The sequence below is a fragment of the Colobus angolensis genome, unplaced genomic scaffold (assembly GCF_000951035.1).
Source record: "Colobus angolensis palliatus isolate OR3802 unplaced genomic scaffold, Cang.pa_1.0 Scaffold562, whole genome shotgun sequence".
Taxonomy (NCBI): Eukaryota; Metazoa; Chordata; class Mammalia; order Primates; family Cercopithecidae; genus Colobus; species Colobus angolensis.
This window is the reverse complement of record NW_012119177.1, coordinates 82445-100392: the sequence shown is the minus strand read 5'-3', so window position 1 is coordinate 100392 and position 17948 is coordinate 82445. Positions and strand designations below refer to the sequence as shown.

General features: G+C 35.6%; 1 pseudogene; it reads right to left on the bottom strand.

Moving 5' to 3' along the window:
* Positions 1–762: 762 nt before the first annotated feature.
* LOC105525890 lies at positions 763–1593 on the bottom strand (annotated as a pseudogene).
* Positions 1594–17948: the final 16355 nt, after the last annotated feature.

Here is a 17948-nt window from a genome sequence, read left to right as displayed (position 1 = left end):
GCATTAATTCACTTAGGATTATGTCTTGAAACTGCATCTATGTTGCTGCAAAAGACATGGCTTTATTCTTTTAATGGTTGTGTAGTATTCTATGGTGTATACATACCACATTTTAAAAAATTAATCTACCATTGCTGGGCACCTGGGTTGATTTCATGTCTTTGCTATCGTGAATAGTGTGGCAATGAACATACAAATGCATGTGTCTTTTTGGCAGAATGATTTATTTTCCCTTGGGTATACACCCAGTAATGGGATTTCTGGGTAGTTCTGTGTTAAGGTCTTAGAAAAATCTCCAGACTGTTTTCCATGGTGGCTGGACCAATTCACATTCCCACCAATAGTGTATAAGCATCTCTTTCTTCCACAGCTCACCAGCATCTGTTGTTTTTTGACTTTTTAGTATTAGCCGTTGTGACTGATGTGAGATGATATCTCATTGTAGTTTTGATTTTCATTTCTCTAATGATTAGTGGTGATGAACATTTTTTCATATTTGTTGGCTGCTTATATGTCTTCTTTTTGAGAATATCTGCTTATATGAATTGTTTTTGAGAATATCTGTTTGTTCCCTTCTCCTATTTTTAAATGGAGTTATTTTACAACCATCTGATCTTCAACAAGGCTGACAAAAACAAGCAATGGGGAAAGTATGCCCTATTCAATAAATAGTGCTGGGGTAATGGGGTAGTCATATGCTGAAGACTGAAGCTGGACCCCTACTTTTCACTATACACAAGTATTTTTTTTAGTCATGCTGAATTATTTTAAATTATGTACAAAGATGTAACAAGTCACCCAGAGACCATTTAACACACTGTTCTGTTTGTCCACCAGTTTCTTGTCTCTGTCTTTAGCAAAAGTGAGGTGGACACCCTTTCCTCGGGGAAGAGAAGCCTATAGTTTGCTGCCATTGCAAATAACAAAAAATGTTGGAAAGCCAGGTGGCAAAGCTGCTGCCATTGGCGTCTTTCATGTGAACCATGGCAAAATATCCAGGGTGCCTCTCTCTGTTGGTGATCACACCATTCTTCCCAAGTTAGCACCTCCAGTTACCATACACTGGTTACCAGCATCAAGCTTGATGAAATCAGTATCTTGCCAGTCTCCAAATCAATCTGAATGGTTTCATTAACCTTGATGAGGGGATCAGGGTAGCAGATGGTACGAGCATCATGAGTCAACAGATGAGGGATTCCTTTTGTGCCCACTATGATTTTTCTCACTTTGCATAACTTGTACTTGACCTCCTCAGGTGTAATATGATGTACACCAAAGCAACCCTTGATGTCACAGAGCAGACAGAAATTGTCTCCCTTGTCAATGCTGATGATATCCATAAATCCAGCATGGTGGGTTCTATCAGTTCGGACCTTGCCATCTATCTTAATGAACCGCTGCATGCAAATCTTCTTCATTTCTTCTCAGGGCATACTTAAGTCTGTTCCTTAGGAAAATGATGAGGGGGAGACACTCTCTCAGTTTGTGAGGACTGGTGGATTGACAAGGAGCAAATACACTGGTCAATGTATCCAGCATCCAGTACTTTGGAGCTGCCACCCACTTCAGATACTTTGTGGGACCAGGAGCCATGGCTGCGTTAGGCATGGAAACAGCCAAAAAATAACTCAAAATAGATGAAAGGTTTAAATGTAACACCTCAAACTGTAAAATTCTAGAAGACAAATTAGGAAATACCCTTCTTGATATTGGCTTTGACAAAGAATTTTTGGCTAAGTCCCCAAAAGCAGTCGTAGCAAAAACACAAATAGACATGTGGGGCCTAACTAAACTAAGAAGCTTCCGCACATAAAAAAAGAGACTATCAACAGAGTAAACAGACAACCTGCAGAACAAGAGAAGACATTCGCAAACTATGCATCAAACAAAGGCTTAATAACCAGAATCTATAGGGAACTTAAACAAATCAGCAAATTATTTCTAGTCTCTAGTGGCACAGGAAATACAAAAAGGTACCACACCAATGCACATTATTAAGCAATATCATAATACCAGTGATAGAGGGAGGATTCACTAACTTCTAGAGAGAAAAACACTTCCTAGGAAGGAGCGATCAGAATAACATCATATTTTTCCCCAGCAACACTTGGTACTACAAGACAATGAAAGATCTGATAGAGTATTTGTTAACATTTGTAAATAGAAGAAATTATCTAATGAAAAAATTGAGACAATAATTAACTCTAGAGAAAATAATGAGGTTTCAAAACACAGGAAATGTAACATATTACACTGCTTTCTTATTTAGTAAACAATATTTATATATTTACAATAATGAAACTACATCATCAACTAATAATTAGGATATACCACATTGATAATGTACATACAATATAATATATAACATATATTTGAAGATGAGAGTTGGCATGAACGAGTTTACCTTCTTTTTCAAAATAATAAATTTATTATATGTTTATAATTAATAAATCAAGTGAAAGAAATACAGTCATGTTACTTAGGTTTTGAAAAATGAAGAAATTATGGTAATGCCAGAAGATATAACTAAAAGTATTAATACTCCTTCTAAGCAATTTAGAGAAGAGCAATGCAGAGGACATTGATTTCAAAAGAATCCTGTGATACTATTAATAATTATGTGCATGAATTATTTGATTAAAAATTAAGACATTATATAATTTCAATATAATATTTAAAATATATTGACTCAGTGTCCTGTGTCCTAGGGGAAGACTTAAATCCTCAATCCTCTTTGGAGAAAGAAACGATCAGAGGGCTGCCTCCTTTAATTTTATCCAAATCAACTTCTTTTTTTTTTTTTTTTTTTTGAGGCGGAGTCTTGCTCTGTCGCCCGGACTGGAGTGCAGTGGCCAGATCTCAGCTCACTGCAAGCTCCGCCTCCCGGGTTGACGCCATTCTCCTGCCTCAGCCTCCCGAGTAGCTGGGACTACAGGCGCCCGCCACCTCACCCGGCTAGTTTTTGTATTTTTAGTAGAGACGGGGTTTCACCGTGTTAGCCAGGATGGTCTCGATTTCCTGACCTCGTGATCCGCCCGTCTTGGCCTCCCAAAGTGCTGGGATTACAGGCTTGAGCCACCGCGCCCGGCCCCAAACCAACTTCTTTAAGTTTCCCTATCTGCCATCTTTTGATTCAGGAATTTATTTTTCTTTCAAAGCAGAGTAACTAAAAGATGAGGCAACAGGTACCCCCATATTCATCTTATTTATGCAAATCCTAAATATACCAATGAAAGGAAAAACAGGCACATGCACACCCAAGATATTCCCAAGCATGAATTTGGTTGTTCATTTTTATTCACCACCCGCCTGCCATCTCCTCTATTCAATATCCCTTCTAAATTTTAATCTAGTTTTTTTTCTTGAGGTGATATTAGCCAAACCATATGCTGTTCCACTGCTAATTGCTTTCCCTCTCCGTGTGAACAGAGTCCTGTATCCAGCACAGTCAGGGATTATAGCTCAACTGCTAATTTTGCTTCCGGTCTACTTGATCACCTTACAGCTGTGTTCTTAGCTTACTTCACTTTGGTGTTCAAAAACTTACAGGTATCATAATATTTATTCTCCCTTATCTTACCTGCATATTCACATATATTACTGACCAAGGCATGTTATTCTGATTTAGTACATTTTACTACTATTAAAATCCAAATCCAAATATTCCCAATCACATTATTATAACTTTTCCTTTACATAATATTTAGCCAAGAACCAAGCATATGTTATGTTGACCAATATGGTGCATCAGAAAGTAGTATGATAGAGGAATAATCACTATCATCACAACATTATTAGATATCATTTATATGTTTCGAATGTTTTCTGTGGGTCAAGTCCTGTGTTAAGTAATTCAGATGCATTATCACAATGCAGGTGCTATTACTATCTTATAGGTGAGAAAACTGAAACTTAGGGATATTAAATAACTTCCAAAATTCACAAATTAAATCAGAGATAAAACAGCAGGCAAAAGTTCCTATTGGATCATAAAAACGGGATTCCATTTTGCCTGTGAGGAATAAAAGGTTTGGGAAAGAGTCTTGAAAGAGATAATTCCTGAATTAAGTCTTGAAAAAAATACGGGGCCAAACACATGAAGAAGTAAGAGTATGTCATCTTAGTGAAACCAAAAAGAAATCAGTATGATGAAATTACATGCCATGATGATCTTTATTAAAACATAGCCACACTCATTTGTTATGTATTATCTATGACTGCTTTAGCACTACAATGCTGAAATTTAGTAATTGCAGCAAAGTCCATTTGACTTACAAAACAAAGTATTTGCTATCTGATCCTTTATGGGAAGGCTTGCTAACCTCTATTTTAGAGAGTCAATTAAGTCTTAGCGCAATTAAAAATAAGAAAGATAACCTAAAAAGTTTTATTTTTACTTTCATTTATTTAATTTCCAGTATTCCTTATTTCTTTGTGTAGTTCTAAGTTTTTGTCGAGTACCATATTTCTACTGCCTGAATATCTTTTAAGATGTCTTATATAAAAGCAGGTCTTAGGCCAGGTGTGGTGGCTCATGCCTGTAATCCTAACACTTTGGGAGGATGAGGCAGGTAGATCATTTGAGTTAAGGAGTTCAAGGCCAGCCAGGCCAGTGTGGTGAAACCCCATCTCTACTAAAAATACAAAAATTAGCCACGCATGGTGGTGGGCACCTGTAATCCCAGCTACTAAGGAGGCTGAGACAGGAGAAACGCCTGAACCCAGGAAGTGGAGCTTGCAGTGAGCCGAGATTGCGCCACTGTACTTCCAGCCTGGGCAACAGATTGAGACTCTGTCTCAAAAAAAAAAAAAAAAAAAAAGCAAGCAGGAGAAATCACTATTCTCCTGTCAGTAATGACCTTGGTTATCAAAATAAGTACAATCTCACTTAAATGGCAAAACTCAAGCTGCCTCGTTTGCTTCTGTTCCTGTAACATGGCTCTCCAATGTTTTCTCATTTTTTTTTTAACTTTTATCAAAAAATATTTAAACTAGCAGGAAAATTTGGCAATGATATAATAAACTCCCATGATTACACACCTGAAGTGACCACACTTTCTCTTCTACACACATGTACAAAAAACCACAGGTACATTTCATATCAACTAAAGCATTTGAGAGTCTTTGACATCATGACTTTTCACCCTCAAATACTTCAGTGTATGTTTTCTAAGAAAAAGGACACCTGATTACATAAAGCATGGCACAACTATTAATTTCAAAAAATTAAACCTTAACACAAGATTCTATTGTTTTAATGTCGTCCTTTACAACATATTTTTTTCTGATTGATGATTTTCTGGTTTTTCTGACGACACAGAATCATGCATGTATTTACTTGTCATATGTCTTTAATCTCTTCTAAGCTGTAAGTTTCTTAGTCTTTCTTGGTCTTTCATGAAATGACTGTTTTTAAAAGGGTACGTGCCAAATGTGTTTTGTAGAGAGTCCCTCAATTTGGATTATCTGCTAATTTCTTCATGATAAGATTTAGTTTATGACTATTCTTGCAAGAACACTATTATTTCTCTCCCCATATATAAAAATACATCGATATATACACTATACAATATATGTGCTGTGTCTTTCTTAACATATTATTTCAAAAGGCACACAATATTTATTTGCTCTGCTGATGATGATAACTTTAATCATTTTGTTAAGATGGACTCTGTCAGATATTTTCATTGTACAATATTTTTCCCCTTGTAACTATTAAACAATATGTGGGGAGATACTTTGAAAATGTATAAATACCCTACTGTTCAAATTTATCCAATGATTTTACCCCACAAGTGTTGGTCTGGCTCTGGTTTCTCAACTTTTACGTACAATCAGAGTTGGTTAGTGAAAAGAGGCTACAGTCCCTCTGTGCCAATATACCATACTCTCCAGGCTTTTGTTTCTTGCCTTTTCTGTTTTCAGGTCTTTGTTTCCTAATTACTATGAGACTTTACTAGATTTCAGTTTCAGTTTCAAAAGCTTTTAGTTTAGATTTCAGCTTCTTACACAGTCATAGAATATAGCAAACGTCTTTGGGGAAAATGGCTGTGTATCTATGGCCCTCAAGCCCTCAATATATCTTTCTATTCCCAAGTGACTGCTAAAGTCTACATTGGTTTCTACATCTTTCAGCTGCTTCTCCCTGTGTGGACCAAGCCACAAACTTCAGCTCACATCAATAATTGGCAAATTCCTCTATGTAAAAAAAAAAAAATGCTATTTATCTACTCACCACTGAATGCTTCTCCTCTCTGTAATTTAGGCCCATTCAGTCCTCACGGCTTCTAAACCTATATGATGCCTTTTCAAAAGTATTTTTGTAATTTTTTTTTCTTAGCTATAAACTTTGTATGTGTAGGTTTTATGTAACCTTTTAAATTCTACTCAGAAGTCCAAGGAAAATAAATTCTTATTTGAATCTGATAGCTCCAATATTATTGGTGTCTCAAGAGATTCTGTTTCTATTGGGTAATTTTCCCCTTTGCTTTTTTGTCACGTAGTCTGTCTCCGTATATACCTGGTGATGTTTGACTAAATCAGACTTTTAAAATAAAAAATTGTGAAGGTAATTTGAAGTTCTCAAGACGTTATTTTCTTGAAGAGAGGATTTATTTTGTTTCAGGCAGATAAACTAAAGGAACATCACCTTAATCCAACTTGGAACTGAACCGTCTCTAACTAGGTTTCTTTCTTTTTTTTTTGAAACTGAGTCTCACTCTGCTGCCTAGACTGGAGTGCAGTGGCACAATCTTGGCTCACTGCAACCCCCGCTTCCCAGGTTCAAGTGATTCTTATGCTTCGGCCTCCTGAGTAGCAGGGATTACAGGTGTGTGCCACCACACCGAGCTAATTTTTGTATTTTTAGTAGAGAGAAAGTTTTGTCATGTTGCCCAGGTTGGTCTCGAACTCCTGGCCTTAAGTGATCCACCTGGCTTGGCCTCCCAGCATGCTGGGATTACAGGTGTGAGCCACCGCACCCGGCTGGTTTCATTCTTTATGATGACTGTTCTATTTATGGTTCTCCCTTACCCCTAGAGTGCAGCCCATTAAAAGTCTCATCTGAAAGTCTGAGTTGTATGTCAGACCTTTCTCTTTGGAGGGCCCTAAAGTCCAATTTTGGTTTCCATATTCTGAAATGACTGCCGGAAACTTTGCTCAGTTTCTCAGCCTTTAGCTGATGCTTCTAAACTGACCAAAGTCAAGTAGAAAAGTGGTGCAGAATATTGGCTTTTCTCTCTTCGTCACCCTTCTCTCTAGTATCTTCAGTGCTCTCTGAGGTCTCTACGCTTAGCTCTCCAGTGTCTTAAAACAGACCAAACAGATTATGTGTGTGTGTTTCCTACTTTTGCAGTTGTCCTCAAATCAAGGGTTGTTCTGCAACAAGTTGTGTTGCCTTTTCAGATACCATAAAATACTTGCTTTAGTTTTTGTTTTTCATTTGCATGATATATGTTATATATACACATATATACATTCTATATACTTCTTTTAGGTATTAGTTGTGTCTTATGTACACAGAACAGAGTTAGGTTTTGATTTGCAACCCAATATGAAAATATTTTTCTTTTAATAAATCTTTTTTAAGTCATTTTTATTTATTAATACGGCATATATATGCATATCCAGTCTTAGTTCTGACTGTATTTTATGTTTTGTTGTGTTTTCTGTTTTTAAGCTTTTAAGTCTTTTGGTATTTAGTTTTTTTCATTTGTTTGCTGTTTATATATGTAATCATTAAGATAATTTTTTGGCCAGGCATTGTGGCTGACACCTCTCAGTTTGGGAGACTGAGGTGGGCAGATCACCTGAGGTCAGGAGTTCTAGACCAGCCTGGCCAACATGGTGAAACCCTGTCTCTACTAAAAATGCAAAAATTAGCTAAGCGTGGTAGCACACGCCTGTAATCCCAGATACTCAGGAGGCTGAGTCAGGAGAATCACTTGAACCCAGGAGATGGACGTTGCAGTGAGCTGGAATCATGCCATTGCACTCTAGACTGGGCAACAAGAGTGAAACTCTGTCTCAAAAAAGAAAAAAGATTTTTTTTAACATTTTTATTCTAATGATTATTTTTAATATTGTATATCTTATTTCCAGCCCTGTATTTTAAACACTTTATCCATAATTCTTTATCACAATCACTTTAACATTACCATATTTCCTGGATTTTTTTGGTCACTCAAATTTAGTTGATATATTTTCTTTCTTATTATTTACTTCTCTATGGTTACATGAACTTATCCTTTTATTCCTCGATTTATTTTAGTTTGAAATGAAATAATTTGCTTCCTTGTGTTTACATGAAGTAAACAGGAAATTTTTCTAAACTCTACTTTTAAGTTGTGAGGCCAATGTATAAATTATGAAGGTGTGCTTCATTTACATTCTCATCTGTAACCCTAGTCTCTACAGTTAATATATGTCAAGAATTTAGAACAGTGCCTAGTACAAAATAAATAGTATTTAATAAATTTTTGGCTATGTATCTTAGATTTAGTTAAACATTTAAATTTATACAGTACTCAGTCATTTTTTGTGGTTCTTTCTTTCATCTCTTTGTGAGCTAAACTTCGCACTGGTAGTTTTCTCAAAAGTTCTCATGGGAATTTTTGCATGTAAAAATTGTTTAGTTTTTTTACAACTTGAAGGATAGTTTGGCTGGATATAAAATTCTTGAGTGACATCTTCCAATACTGAATTTCTTAAATGTTATTCAATTGGATAGCAGCCAATATTGCTGTGGGGGAAATCAAGGCCAGGCTGACACATGACCTATTATAGGTTATTAGTTATTTTACTGCTTCATGAAGCATTCTTTCTTTACCCTTCAAGTCCAATGATGTCTTAATATTGACCATTCTGGATTATTTTTTCACATTCATTGTGCATTTGTTATATTTAGCTCAAGTATTTAGTTCTAAAAATACATATCTTTAATTATAATTACGAGTTCTCTTTCTAAATTTTAGGATTTTAAGAGTTTTTTAAATTGGGGATTCCAATTATGAATGGCCCGAATCCCTTTATCTGCCTTCTATGTTTATCATATTTTCCCTAATACTTTTAATTATTCTTTCATTCATGTAGCTCTACCTCACTGTTTATTTGTAAAGAATATTAAAATCTCCATTAAGATAGCAAATGTATAATCTCAAAAAAATATAATGAACTTTGGAATCATATTTATAGCCAAAGTTCTATATTTGCAAACTGATATTTACAATGTCTTCCACTCAAGTCCTGATGGAATAAACCTGTAGAACCTCAGGAATACTAGGTGAACACTACATTTAATAAGTCAAAAAGGTGACATTTAATTTCACCTACATTATGTGCATGCAGGAAGTAAAATCTAAAGAAGCCTATAAATTTATCATTTCCAACTCCTGCAGTAATTTTGAGTCTATTTATGGAGCTCTAGACATGTGACACTAAAGGAACTACCTACTGCAATTTATTTCATAGGAAAAAAATTCTGATATTCAAAGAGATTAGGTAGTCTTTTCAAGATTCTACCAAAATCTGATGTTCTTTCAGCATCTCTACTGTGATCTTTATTTTTCCTCTGGTCTTTAATTTCACTCAAACAGATTGTGAAGAAAAAAAGATGAATTCTACAAAACATATTTCATTGCCTTGGGACTTTAAAAGCCCATGCTGGGTACCCATTTTCAAATTCAACTTTAATTGCATTATGATCCAAATAAAAGTGAGATCCTGACAAGTTTGATCACTAACATAGGCAATAACTTCACTTATAGAAGAAGATACTCTGTGCCAGCTTGTTTAGGTGCCAACAAAAATATTGAAGAGAAACTCCTCAGTACAGGGTTTGAAACTTATTGCCACCTAATGTGTAAAAATAAAAATAACAATCCTAGGATTATTGATACTATATGCAAAGTAACTTGTTCAAGATAATCATGTGCCATACAAAGTAACTTGTATGTCACATGATTGATCTATAATACATAATAATTATTGTAAGTTTACAGATTCATATACTAAATCTCAGAGATAATATGAAAATTTTTTAAGGTCACTGTTTTAGTCCATTCTCACACTGCTATAAAGAACTGTCCAACACTGTGTAATTTATAAAGGAAAGAGGTTTAATTAATTCACAGTTCCATATGGCTGGGAAGGCCTCAGGAAACTTACAATCATAGTGGAATGCGCATCTTCACAAGGCAGCAGGAGAGAAAATGAGTGCCAACAGGGGAAATGCCAGATACTTATAAAACTATCAGATCTTGTGAGAACTCACTCACCATCACGAGAACAGCATGAAGGAAACCACCTCCATGATTCAATTACCTCCACTTGGTCCTGTCCTTAACATATGGAGATTATTACAATTCAAGGTGAGATTTCGTGAGGACACAGAGCCAAACCATATCAGTCACCTAGTGGGAGGTAGAACTAAGATTGGAAGCCTTCTCTCTCCACTCCACCTCTGAGTTAAACATTCTCTTTCTGGGAGTTTATCTTTTCAAATGACATGTTGCAGGTTTTAGAATCCACTCATCAGTCTGATTATTCTTTCTGAACATGTTCACAGTTGTCCGTGCCCCCTTCTAAAACATAACACCTAGAAATTATCAAAACACTGCAGTTGAATTGTCAGTGCCAAGTACAAAGTAGATCATTTCGAGGTCTAACTATTAACTGGGAATAATGAGAAATTGCTGTATCTTGGCTGAACTCAAGTACCAGGAAGAGAGAGAGACAAAAAAAAAAAAAAAAAACCTTAGAAAAAATATCTCCTTTCAGTTGGGTCACAATATTCTACTTCTGACAGAAGGTAGTCCAAAATAACCACCACTTTTACTGAGTTCTGAAGACATAAATATGTTAAATATGTTTGTTATTCTACAAGAAGGCACTAATGCTGAACCTAGGAAGTTCATAGGGCAGGTCACCATGGACAGTTGTTTTCCATAAATTTATACACAAATTTGTTACTTCTATTAGGGACAGTGGGATATTTGCTGCCTCCTACTTGTTAAGCACAAATGTACTATTGAATCCTAACTGCAGTCCTTAGAGTTACAGGTTATCGTGCCCGTTCTACATATGTGAACTGAGGGACAGTAGGGTGTACTAACATTCATTTATTTACCTTTACAACAGATAATGGAGACATGCCCACGTTCAGATAGGTAGAAAGTTTCAGGGCTCAGGTCCCAACTTAAGTATGAAGGACCAGTAAAGAGTCCATGTGTATTTATCCATGTCACATTGCTTCACAAGGTATGGTAGGCAGTCTCTCAGGTGGCCCTCAAAGATTCTTTATCTACTGAGATTTGTCCCTTTGGGCCCTTGTATAATCCTTTCTTGTGTGTTGGTTTAATGCCCTTCAAATGAATGGAAAATGGTAAAAGGATGTAATGTCACTTCCAAAAGAAGGGAACAAAGAGAAGGTATCTCTCATGTGTGGTACTCCTTTCTCTTTTACCTACTCACTCTGAGGAAAGCCATTTGCCATACTGGGAGCTGTCCTATGCAAAGGCCCACACGCTTAGGAGCTGATGTCTCAGTCAAGAGTCAGAAGGACTGGAGGCCGGTCAGCAGCCATATGAGTGAGTCTGAAAGCAGATTGTCTCTCAGAGGAGCCTCGAAATGACTATAGTCCCAGCCAGCACTTTAATTGCTGCTGTGAGAGAGCCTGAGCCAGAGATACCCAGTTTAGATATATCCTGATTCTTGAATCACTGGAATTGTGAGATAATAGATGTTTTTTTTTTTCAATCTACTAAGTTTTGGGGTGATTTGTTTCACACCAATATGTAAGTAATACATTACACTAAAGCAAAGTGAGTCTGTGGGAAATAATTACATGAAATTAACCAGATCAGTACCTGTCTCCTACCAGGTACCAGGTGTGCTCTGAACATAGTTCCTATTTTGTGCTCATTCTACAGTCAGTCACATTCCTAATGAAGTTGATGCCCACTCTATATATGCATTATGTTGTACTGGATCCAAAACTTCTTTTTTCTGATCTATTGTAAAAGGGTACACTTCTCTTACCTTTCCTTGTTGGTTTTGTCCACAACCATGGCTATTAAAATGTAAATAGGTAGTCAGAATAACTGTGGATTTTTTGATGCCTATTTTATAGAAAAAAACTGAAGCTAACTTACAAGATTTTTGAAGGCTGGAGTCATAACTTTTATTCACCAATATATTTCTGATACAGCTCATATGGTATACATAAATGAGTATTTATATCAAACACCTTCTTATTTACAACTTAATTATGTTTAGGATTAAAATTAATAAATATAAGCCACAGTCCAATTTTAGTTTCTTTGCCTCCAGGAAGCAACATTTTAAGAAATTATCATATCCAGTTTGGCCAAAAGAGTCTTTTCATAAATGTTCATGTGTTCTTGCCTTCACCAAAGCTGGAGTCCCCTCTATATGTTCATGCACTAATACACAATCCTCACATAGTGTGTATAACTTTTATTTTACAAACAATAAGCAAAATAACAATAGACTAAGTTTAGAGTCCAATTGAAACAATAAAATATTATCATTTAGCTACAAGGGCAAATATTTTGAGCAGGCAAATGAGTTTGCTAGTTAAAATTTTATTACATAGAGAACTATTCATTGTAATGTCTGAGATAAGATGTTAATACATTATGCAGGATTGTTAAAAATGCATAAAAACTCAGGAAATTTTAAACGAGAATACCTTTCTCCTAGGGAGTAAAAGGTTGACATAATTTCAATATGCCAGCAACATTTGGAAAAGTTTATTTTTCAAGAATAATAATAAGCATTATACATAAGCATGCCCTCCATTAAATTGTAGTTAGTTCTAGCCTTTTCTCATTGTGGCACATACTGTTGTTTGTATCCCAATGCAACAGCCATCTTGGCTTTAAAGCCTATATTTCCTTTTTTTTTTTTTACTGCCTTTAGTTCGCTGCAGTCCCCAGATTAAAGAAAGGACTGTGAACATATTGTACACATCTAACCATTTCTAGGAACTCATGAGTAGAGACAAAGTTATGAATTTTTAAAATTAAATCATGATACAAATCTACGGAAGGAAGACAAGAAAGTGCACTCTTAATGCTTAGTAAATCAAAATGCGAGACTTCCTAAGACATTTTGGACTTAATTCCTTACCACAAGTTAGGAACTGTATGAAAAATACTTTACATGTTTTCTATAGCAGAGATGAAGCTGTAGTGGCAATGTTAATGTGTCATGGATTTGGTGGGCTTCCATGGCTCAACTTTAACAGGTCTTTGCCTAACAGAAAAGCTGGAAGTCCCATCTCATTGATCCAATAAGTTCCAGGCATCTGATACTGTCAGCAATTTCTTGCTTGTTAGCACTGGAAATAACTTTTTACTGGGCTCATGGTTACTGGACCTTTCTTACAAGTAGGTGTGATGAGTTGCCTCTATTCAGACCAAAAGTCTGCATGGAGAAAATCTGAACAACTAGTAGTGAATGTCCTTAGTTTAATCCCCCAAATGTAAATAACATACCCTACTCTATTAATATTGCCAAAAAATTCAACACTATTCTTTTCCAGTGAGCCTCAAAGGCAAACTATTCCAATATGAGTGCTGTCTCTGATTTCTTACTTTTATCTGTCACAACACACTTTATAATTGCCTTTTTAGAGGCCTAAAAGATGGTGAGTCACCAAAACTACACACTTACTGGGTGGATCTGAATTAATATTTACTTCAATTATCTGGGAGCATGGCTTCCATATTACAATCAAAGACTTGAACATAATAGCCTGGGAAAATTCTTCAATTTGTGAAAAGAAAAATAGAAACTTAAAAAAATATAATTTAAGGCTTCTTTGGGGAATAAAATTTGAACTAAGGTCTAGTCAGACTCCATAGCACCAAGTGAAAGCTTTCTTATTTTACTGGTATTCTACTTGGACAAATGAACATGATTTTCCAGGGGCTTTTTGAGATATTTAAACAGTAATAGTTTATGACATAGTATAAATACAGAGATAACTAAATAATAGTTTCAGTCTAATTTTGCTGGCAGTTTCTTCTGAAATTTCAAAGTGTTTTTGGAGAAATCCACATTATGTTTTCCTTTTACAATATCTAAAGATTAAATATATACTGATGGTTCTATTTATTAAGACTTTAAATTATTGTCTTTAATATAATTTCTATATTTATCTGGCTTTATACTTCTATTTGCATAAAATTGGACCTGGTTTTATTCCGATTTCTCTCTTATTTTTTCATATATCTGGAAATTATGCAACAGTCTTGTCCCAGGCAGCAAATCCATTTGTCCTCTAGTAAAGACTGTGGCACTGCATATGGGACTACTGAGCTAGCCTCTGTGTCTCCTGATATTATTCATTATAGAGTTTTGTGCCAGTGTTAGTCTCCTAGGCCTTTTCAGTTTACATTCCTTATTCAAAGAGATGCCAAGAAACCAGCAAGAAAGCATTTATTAAATTGGACAGGGAGACATTACAGAAATGAAGGCGCTGGATAGATGGGTATTTATCTTCAGTAGGCCCCAGCAGCAAGGCTTGTTCAGATGGCCAGTTATTGCTTGGTTCGATGTTCACACTACTTTCTTCTGCCTTTAGTTCATTGCAGTCCCCAGATTAAAGAAAGGACTGTGAACATATTGTACACATCTAACCATTTCTGGGAACACATGAGACAAAGCTATGAATTTTTAAAATAGAATCATGATACAAATCTATGGAAGGAAGACAAGAAAGTGCATTCTTAATGTTCAGCAAATCAAAATGCAACACTTCCTAAGATATTTTGTGCTTAATTCCTTACCACAAGTTAGGAACTGTATGAAAACTACTTTACATATTTTCTATAGCAGAGATGAAGCTGTAGTGGCAATGTTAATGTGTCATGGATTTGGTGGGCTTCCATGGCTCAACTTTAACAGATCTTTGCCTAACAGAAAAGCCGGAAGTCTCATCTCATTGATCCAGTAAGTACCAGGCATCTGATACTGTCAGTAATTTCTTGCTTGTTAGCACTGGAAACAAAGTCGTATTTTGTAAATTTAGAAATTACAAATCTGCATATCTTCAGCATCACTTTTAGCCACAGATATACTAAGACTCCTGTATTTGGAAAGCAAATACTTCCTGGCCTTTGGGAAGAGCTTTGACATAATTTCTTCCTTTTCAGTCCAAGCACATTTGCTGTCAGGAAAGCTAAGGTTAAGCAGTTTTGACAAGTAAATATATGGAGTCAGGTAAAGAATGCTGCTTTCTATCCTTTGACTTCTGATATATCTCCTCGGGCCACTAGGGAGAGATGTTTGATTTTTTAAAATGCTTCAGTTGGTAATTTTGAGATTTCTTTGCAATGTTTACTCTCAATCTCATTTCTGTAGTCAAGTAATTTGCAAACCTTGTATACTTTGGCTTCAGGAAACTTGAGGGAAAATATCTTTAATTGGTACTGGCAGAAATTTCTAGCATAAGATTTCTCTAGTGTCAAAATTAAGTATTTTCCAGGAACTCACAATTAGATTGAAAGCTCATGGAAGACAAGGACTGAATCTAATATAATCTTGTGTTGTCCAAAATGCTTATTATGTGCCTAGGTTCATTAGATATGCATGAAATATGAGTCATATAAGAGAAAATTTATTGTTATCAGATTATAACCAGAGCTTTTTTTGCAAAAATAAAAGGCATCTTATGTTGTTTATTACTTGAACATTCCAACGCAGAATTAGTTCAATTAATTTTCCATTCATTCAGTAAAAATGCATGGACTTCCTTTGATGTAAAAACAAAACTAAACAAGCAAAACCAAATTTAAAGTGTATTAATTTAGGGAAGGGCAGTTTAAAGAAGTATAAGATACAGCCTCACTCCACAGACTTTTAAATTCTGATAAAAGATGATTATTTGGGAAAAATAGAAATCGGACAAATACTTAAAGAAGTGCCTTCGGTTCTATAAAGCAATCTACTGGAAAAGCTAAATGACAGAATACACACAAATCTCCTATACCTAAGTGATATAGGAATCTATCAATGGTAGAATATAAAATATTGGATTTAGAACCAAATTTCCAATTGGAGTTGATTAGTTCTGTTTTGGGCCTGATTTAGATGAGATCATTTCATGTGTAGAAGTAGGGGTCAATTTTGACTTACCCACAGATGTACAGTAGTTAAAACCTAAGGAAAGAAAGACTAGATGTACATAACTAGGAAAATGGCTCCTCATGGAAGACAGAGATGCTGTGGCTAAGTTTTTAATGGGTAAGCACCTTTGTTTGTCTGAGACTGGTGAGCTCCACTGCCTCTATCCCACACATTGCTCCTGAAGATGACACATGTTCATGCACATCCTCAGAATATTGGAGATTGGAAGCAAAGAAAACTAGCTCTTTTTTAAAGGCTGTTGAACCCTGAGTTTAAGAATTTTTGGATCAAGTAGCTAATGAATATCATCAGACCTAATTGTGAGGAAAAATATATTGATAAAAAAATGGTAATATAAAAAAATAGTAATTGGCTCTTTTCCTCTTCTTTCTTTTAGTGACTTTTATCTTCATTCATAGTCCAATTCTTTCAGACAGATAGGAAAACCAGCCCTTTGTGAATGGGAAGGTAAAATATGATACAATATTGATGCATATAGGTTCAGATGAAGTAAAAGGTGGAGAGAAGCATGCAAGTACAGAAACTTCTGTGTCTCCCAGTGCACAGATCACTAATTCACTGCAACAACATGACCAGCAATAGTGAGGATTCCCAGAAGAAATCACTCTCATTCCCACTATTCTTAATCCTTTTTTACCCGTCTATGAAAATACCCCAATCTACATTCCAAGATGCAAAATATTAGTATATTCATCAAAAATCCCCTCTTGCTTCATGCCATCACTCTGAGGATGGGAAAGTGAGCTCAGGGAAATGCTTATGAAATTCTTTGGAATGCAGCTAAATATAGGAAAACATGAGTTACACTGCCCCATGTAAGTAGTAACTCACTGGGGAAGTCTGAAACCACAGAGTATTTGATGATTCTTACATTTAGCAGTAAAATCATGAGATCCCAGGCCCTGACTTTTTGTAGGATCCCTATTATGAACATGAGGGTTAAAAATCTTTAATTTCCTCAAGTTGCCAGGCAAGATTTTCCCTAAACTTGATGTAGTTTAATTAAATATTCATTTTCAGAACCTTAAGTTAATGTGAGACACATACAGCGAGATAATATATAACACCACCAGAACTGGTGAAAAGAAAGAAACTTCTTGAAAAATATGTACTCTGCCAGGTATAAGACTTTTCATCTCCTTCCTCTTTCCTTTCTATAATCTATTATCATATAAAGTACCATAATGTGTGTGTGTGTGTGTGTGTGTGTGTGTAACAAGGAAAACAAAATGTTCTCCTTATATTTTCACATTTAGATAAAAGTCTGCCTTCATGATGGATGTTTTCTCTACTTCATATATATAAACAACCTGTATATTTCGTTTCCTCCAAGAATTAAAACATTCATAAGAGTAGGTGCTAAGTCAGTTCTACTCACTCTTCTGCACCCTGCATTGCACACATATTGTGGCCATATGGTAACTAATTATGTAGTATATATGAGATCTAGAAGAGAAGGAGCCCATTTCAAAGCAGGTGGTGAAACACAGAGGCACCCTATCGATGCTATAGAAGAAAGGAGAGCAGGCAGATCAGCCTGCAGAGGTGATAGTTAGACTACAATAAAAGAGGACATAGAAAACAGCGCCAGAAAATAAGGTAAAAAACAAAAAGGAGCAGGGAATTTTATTTATAATAAAGGGAGAGGTTGTCATGGAGAATTTAGGTTTGGATTCATATGAAAAAGGGTTGGGCCTTCTGACTCCAGAGTGGATTAAATAAAGGTCTGGAGATGGAAGTAGATTGATGACTGAAAAAACAGGCTTTGTGTTGGA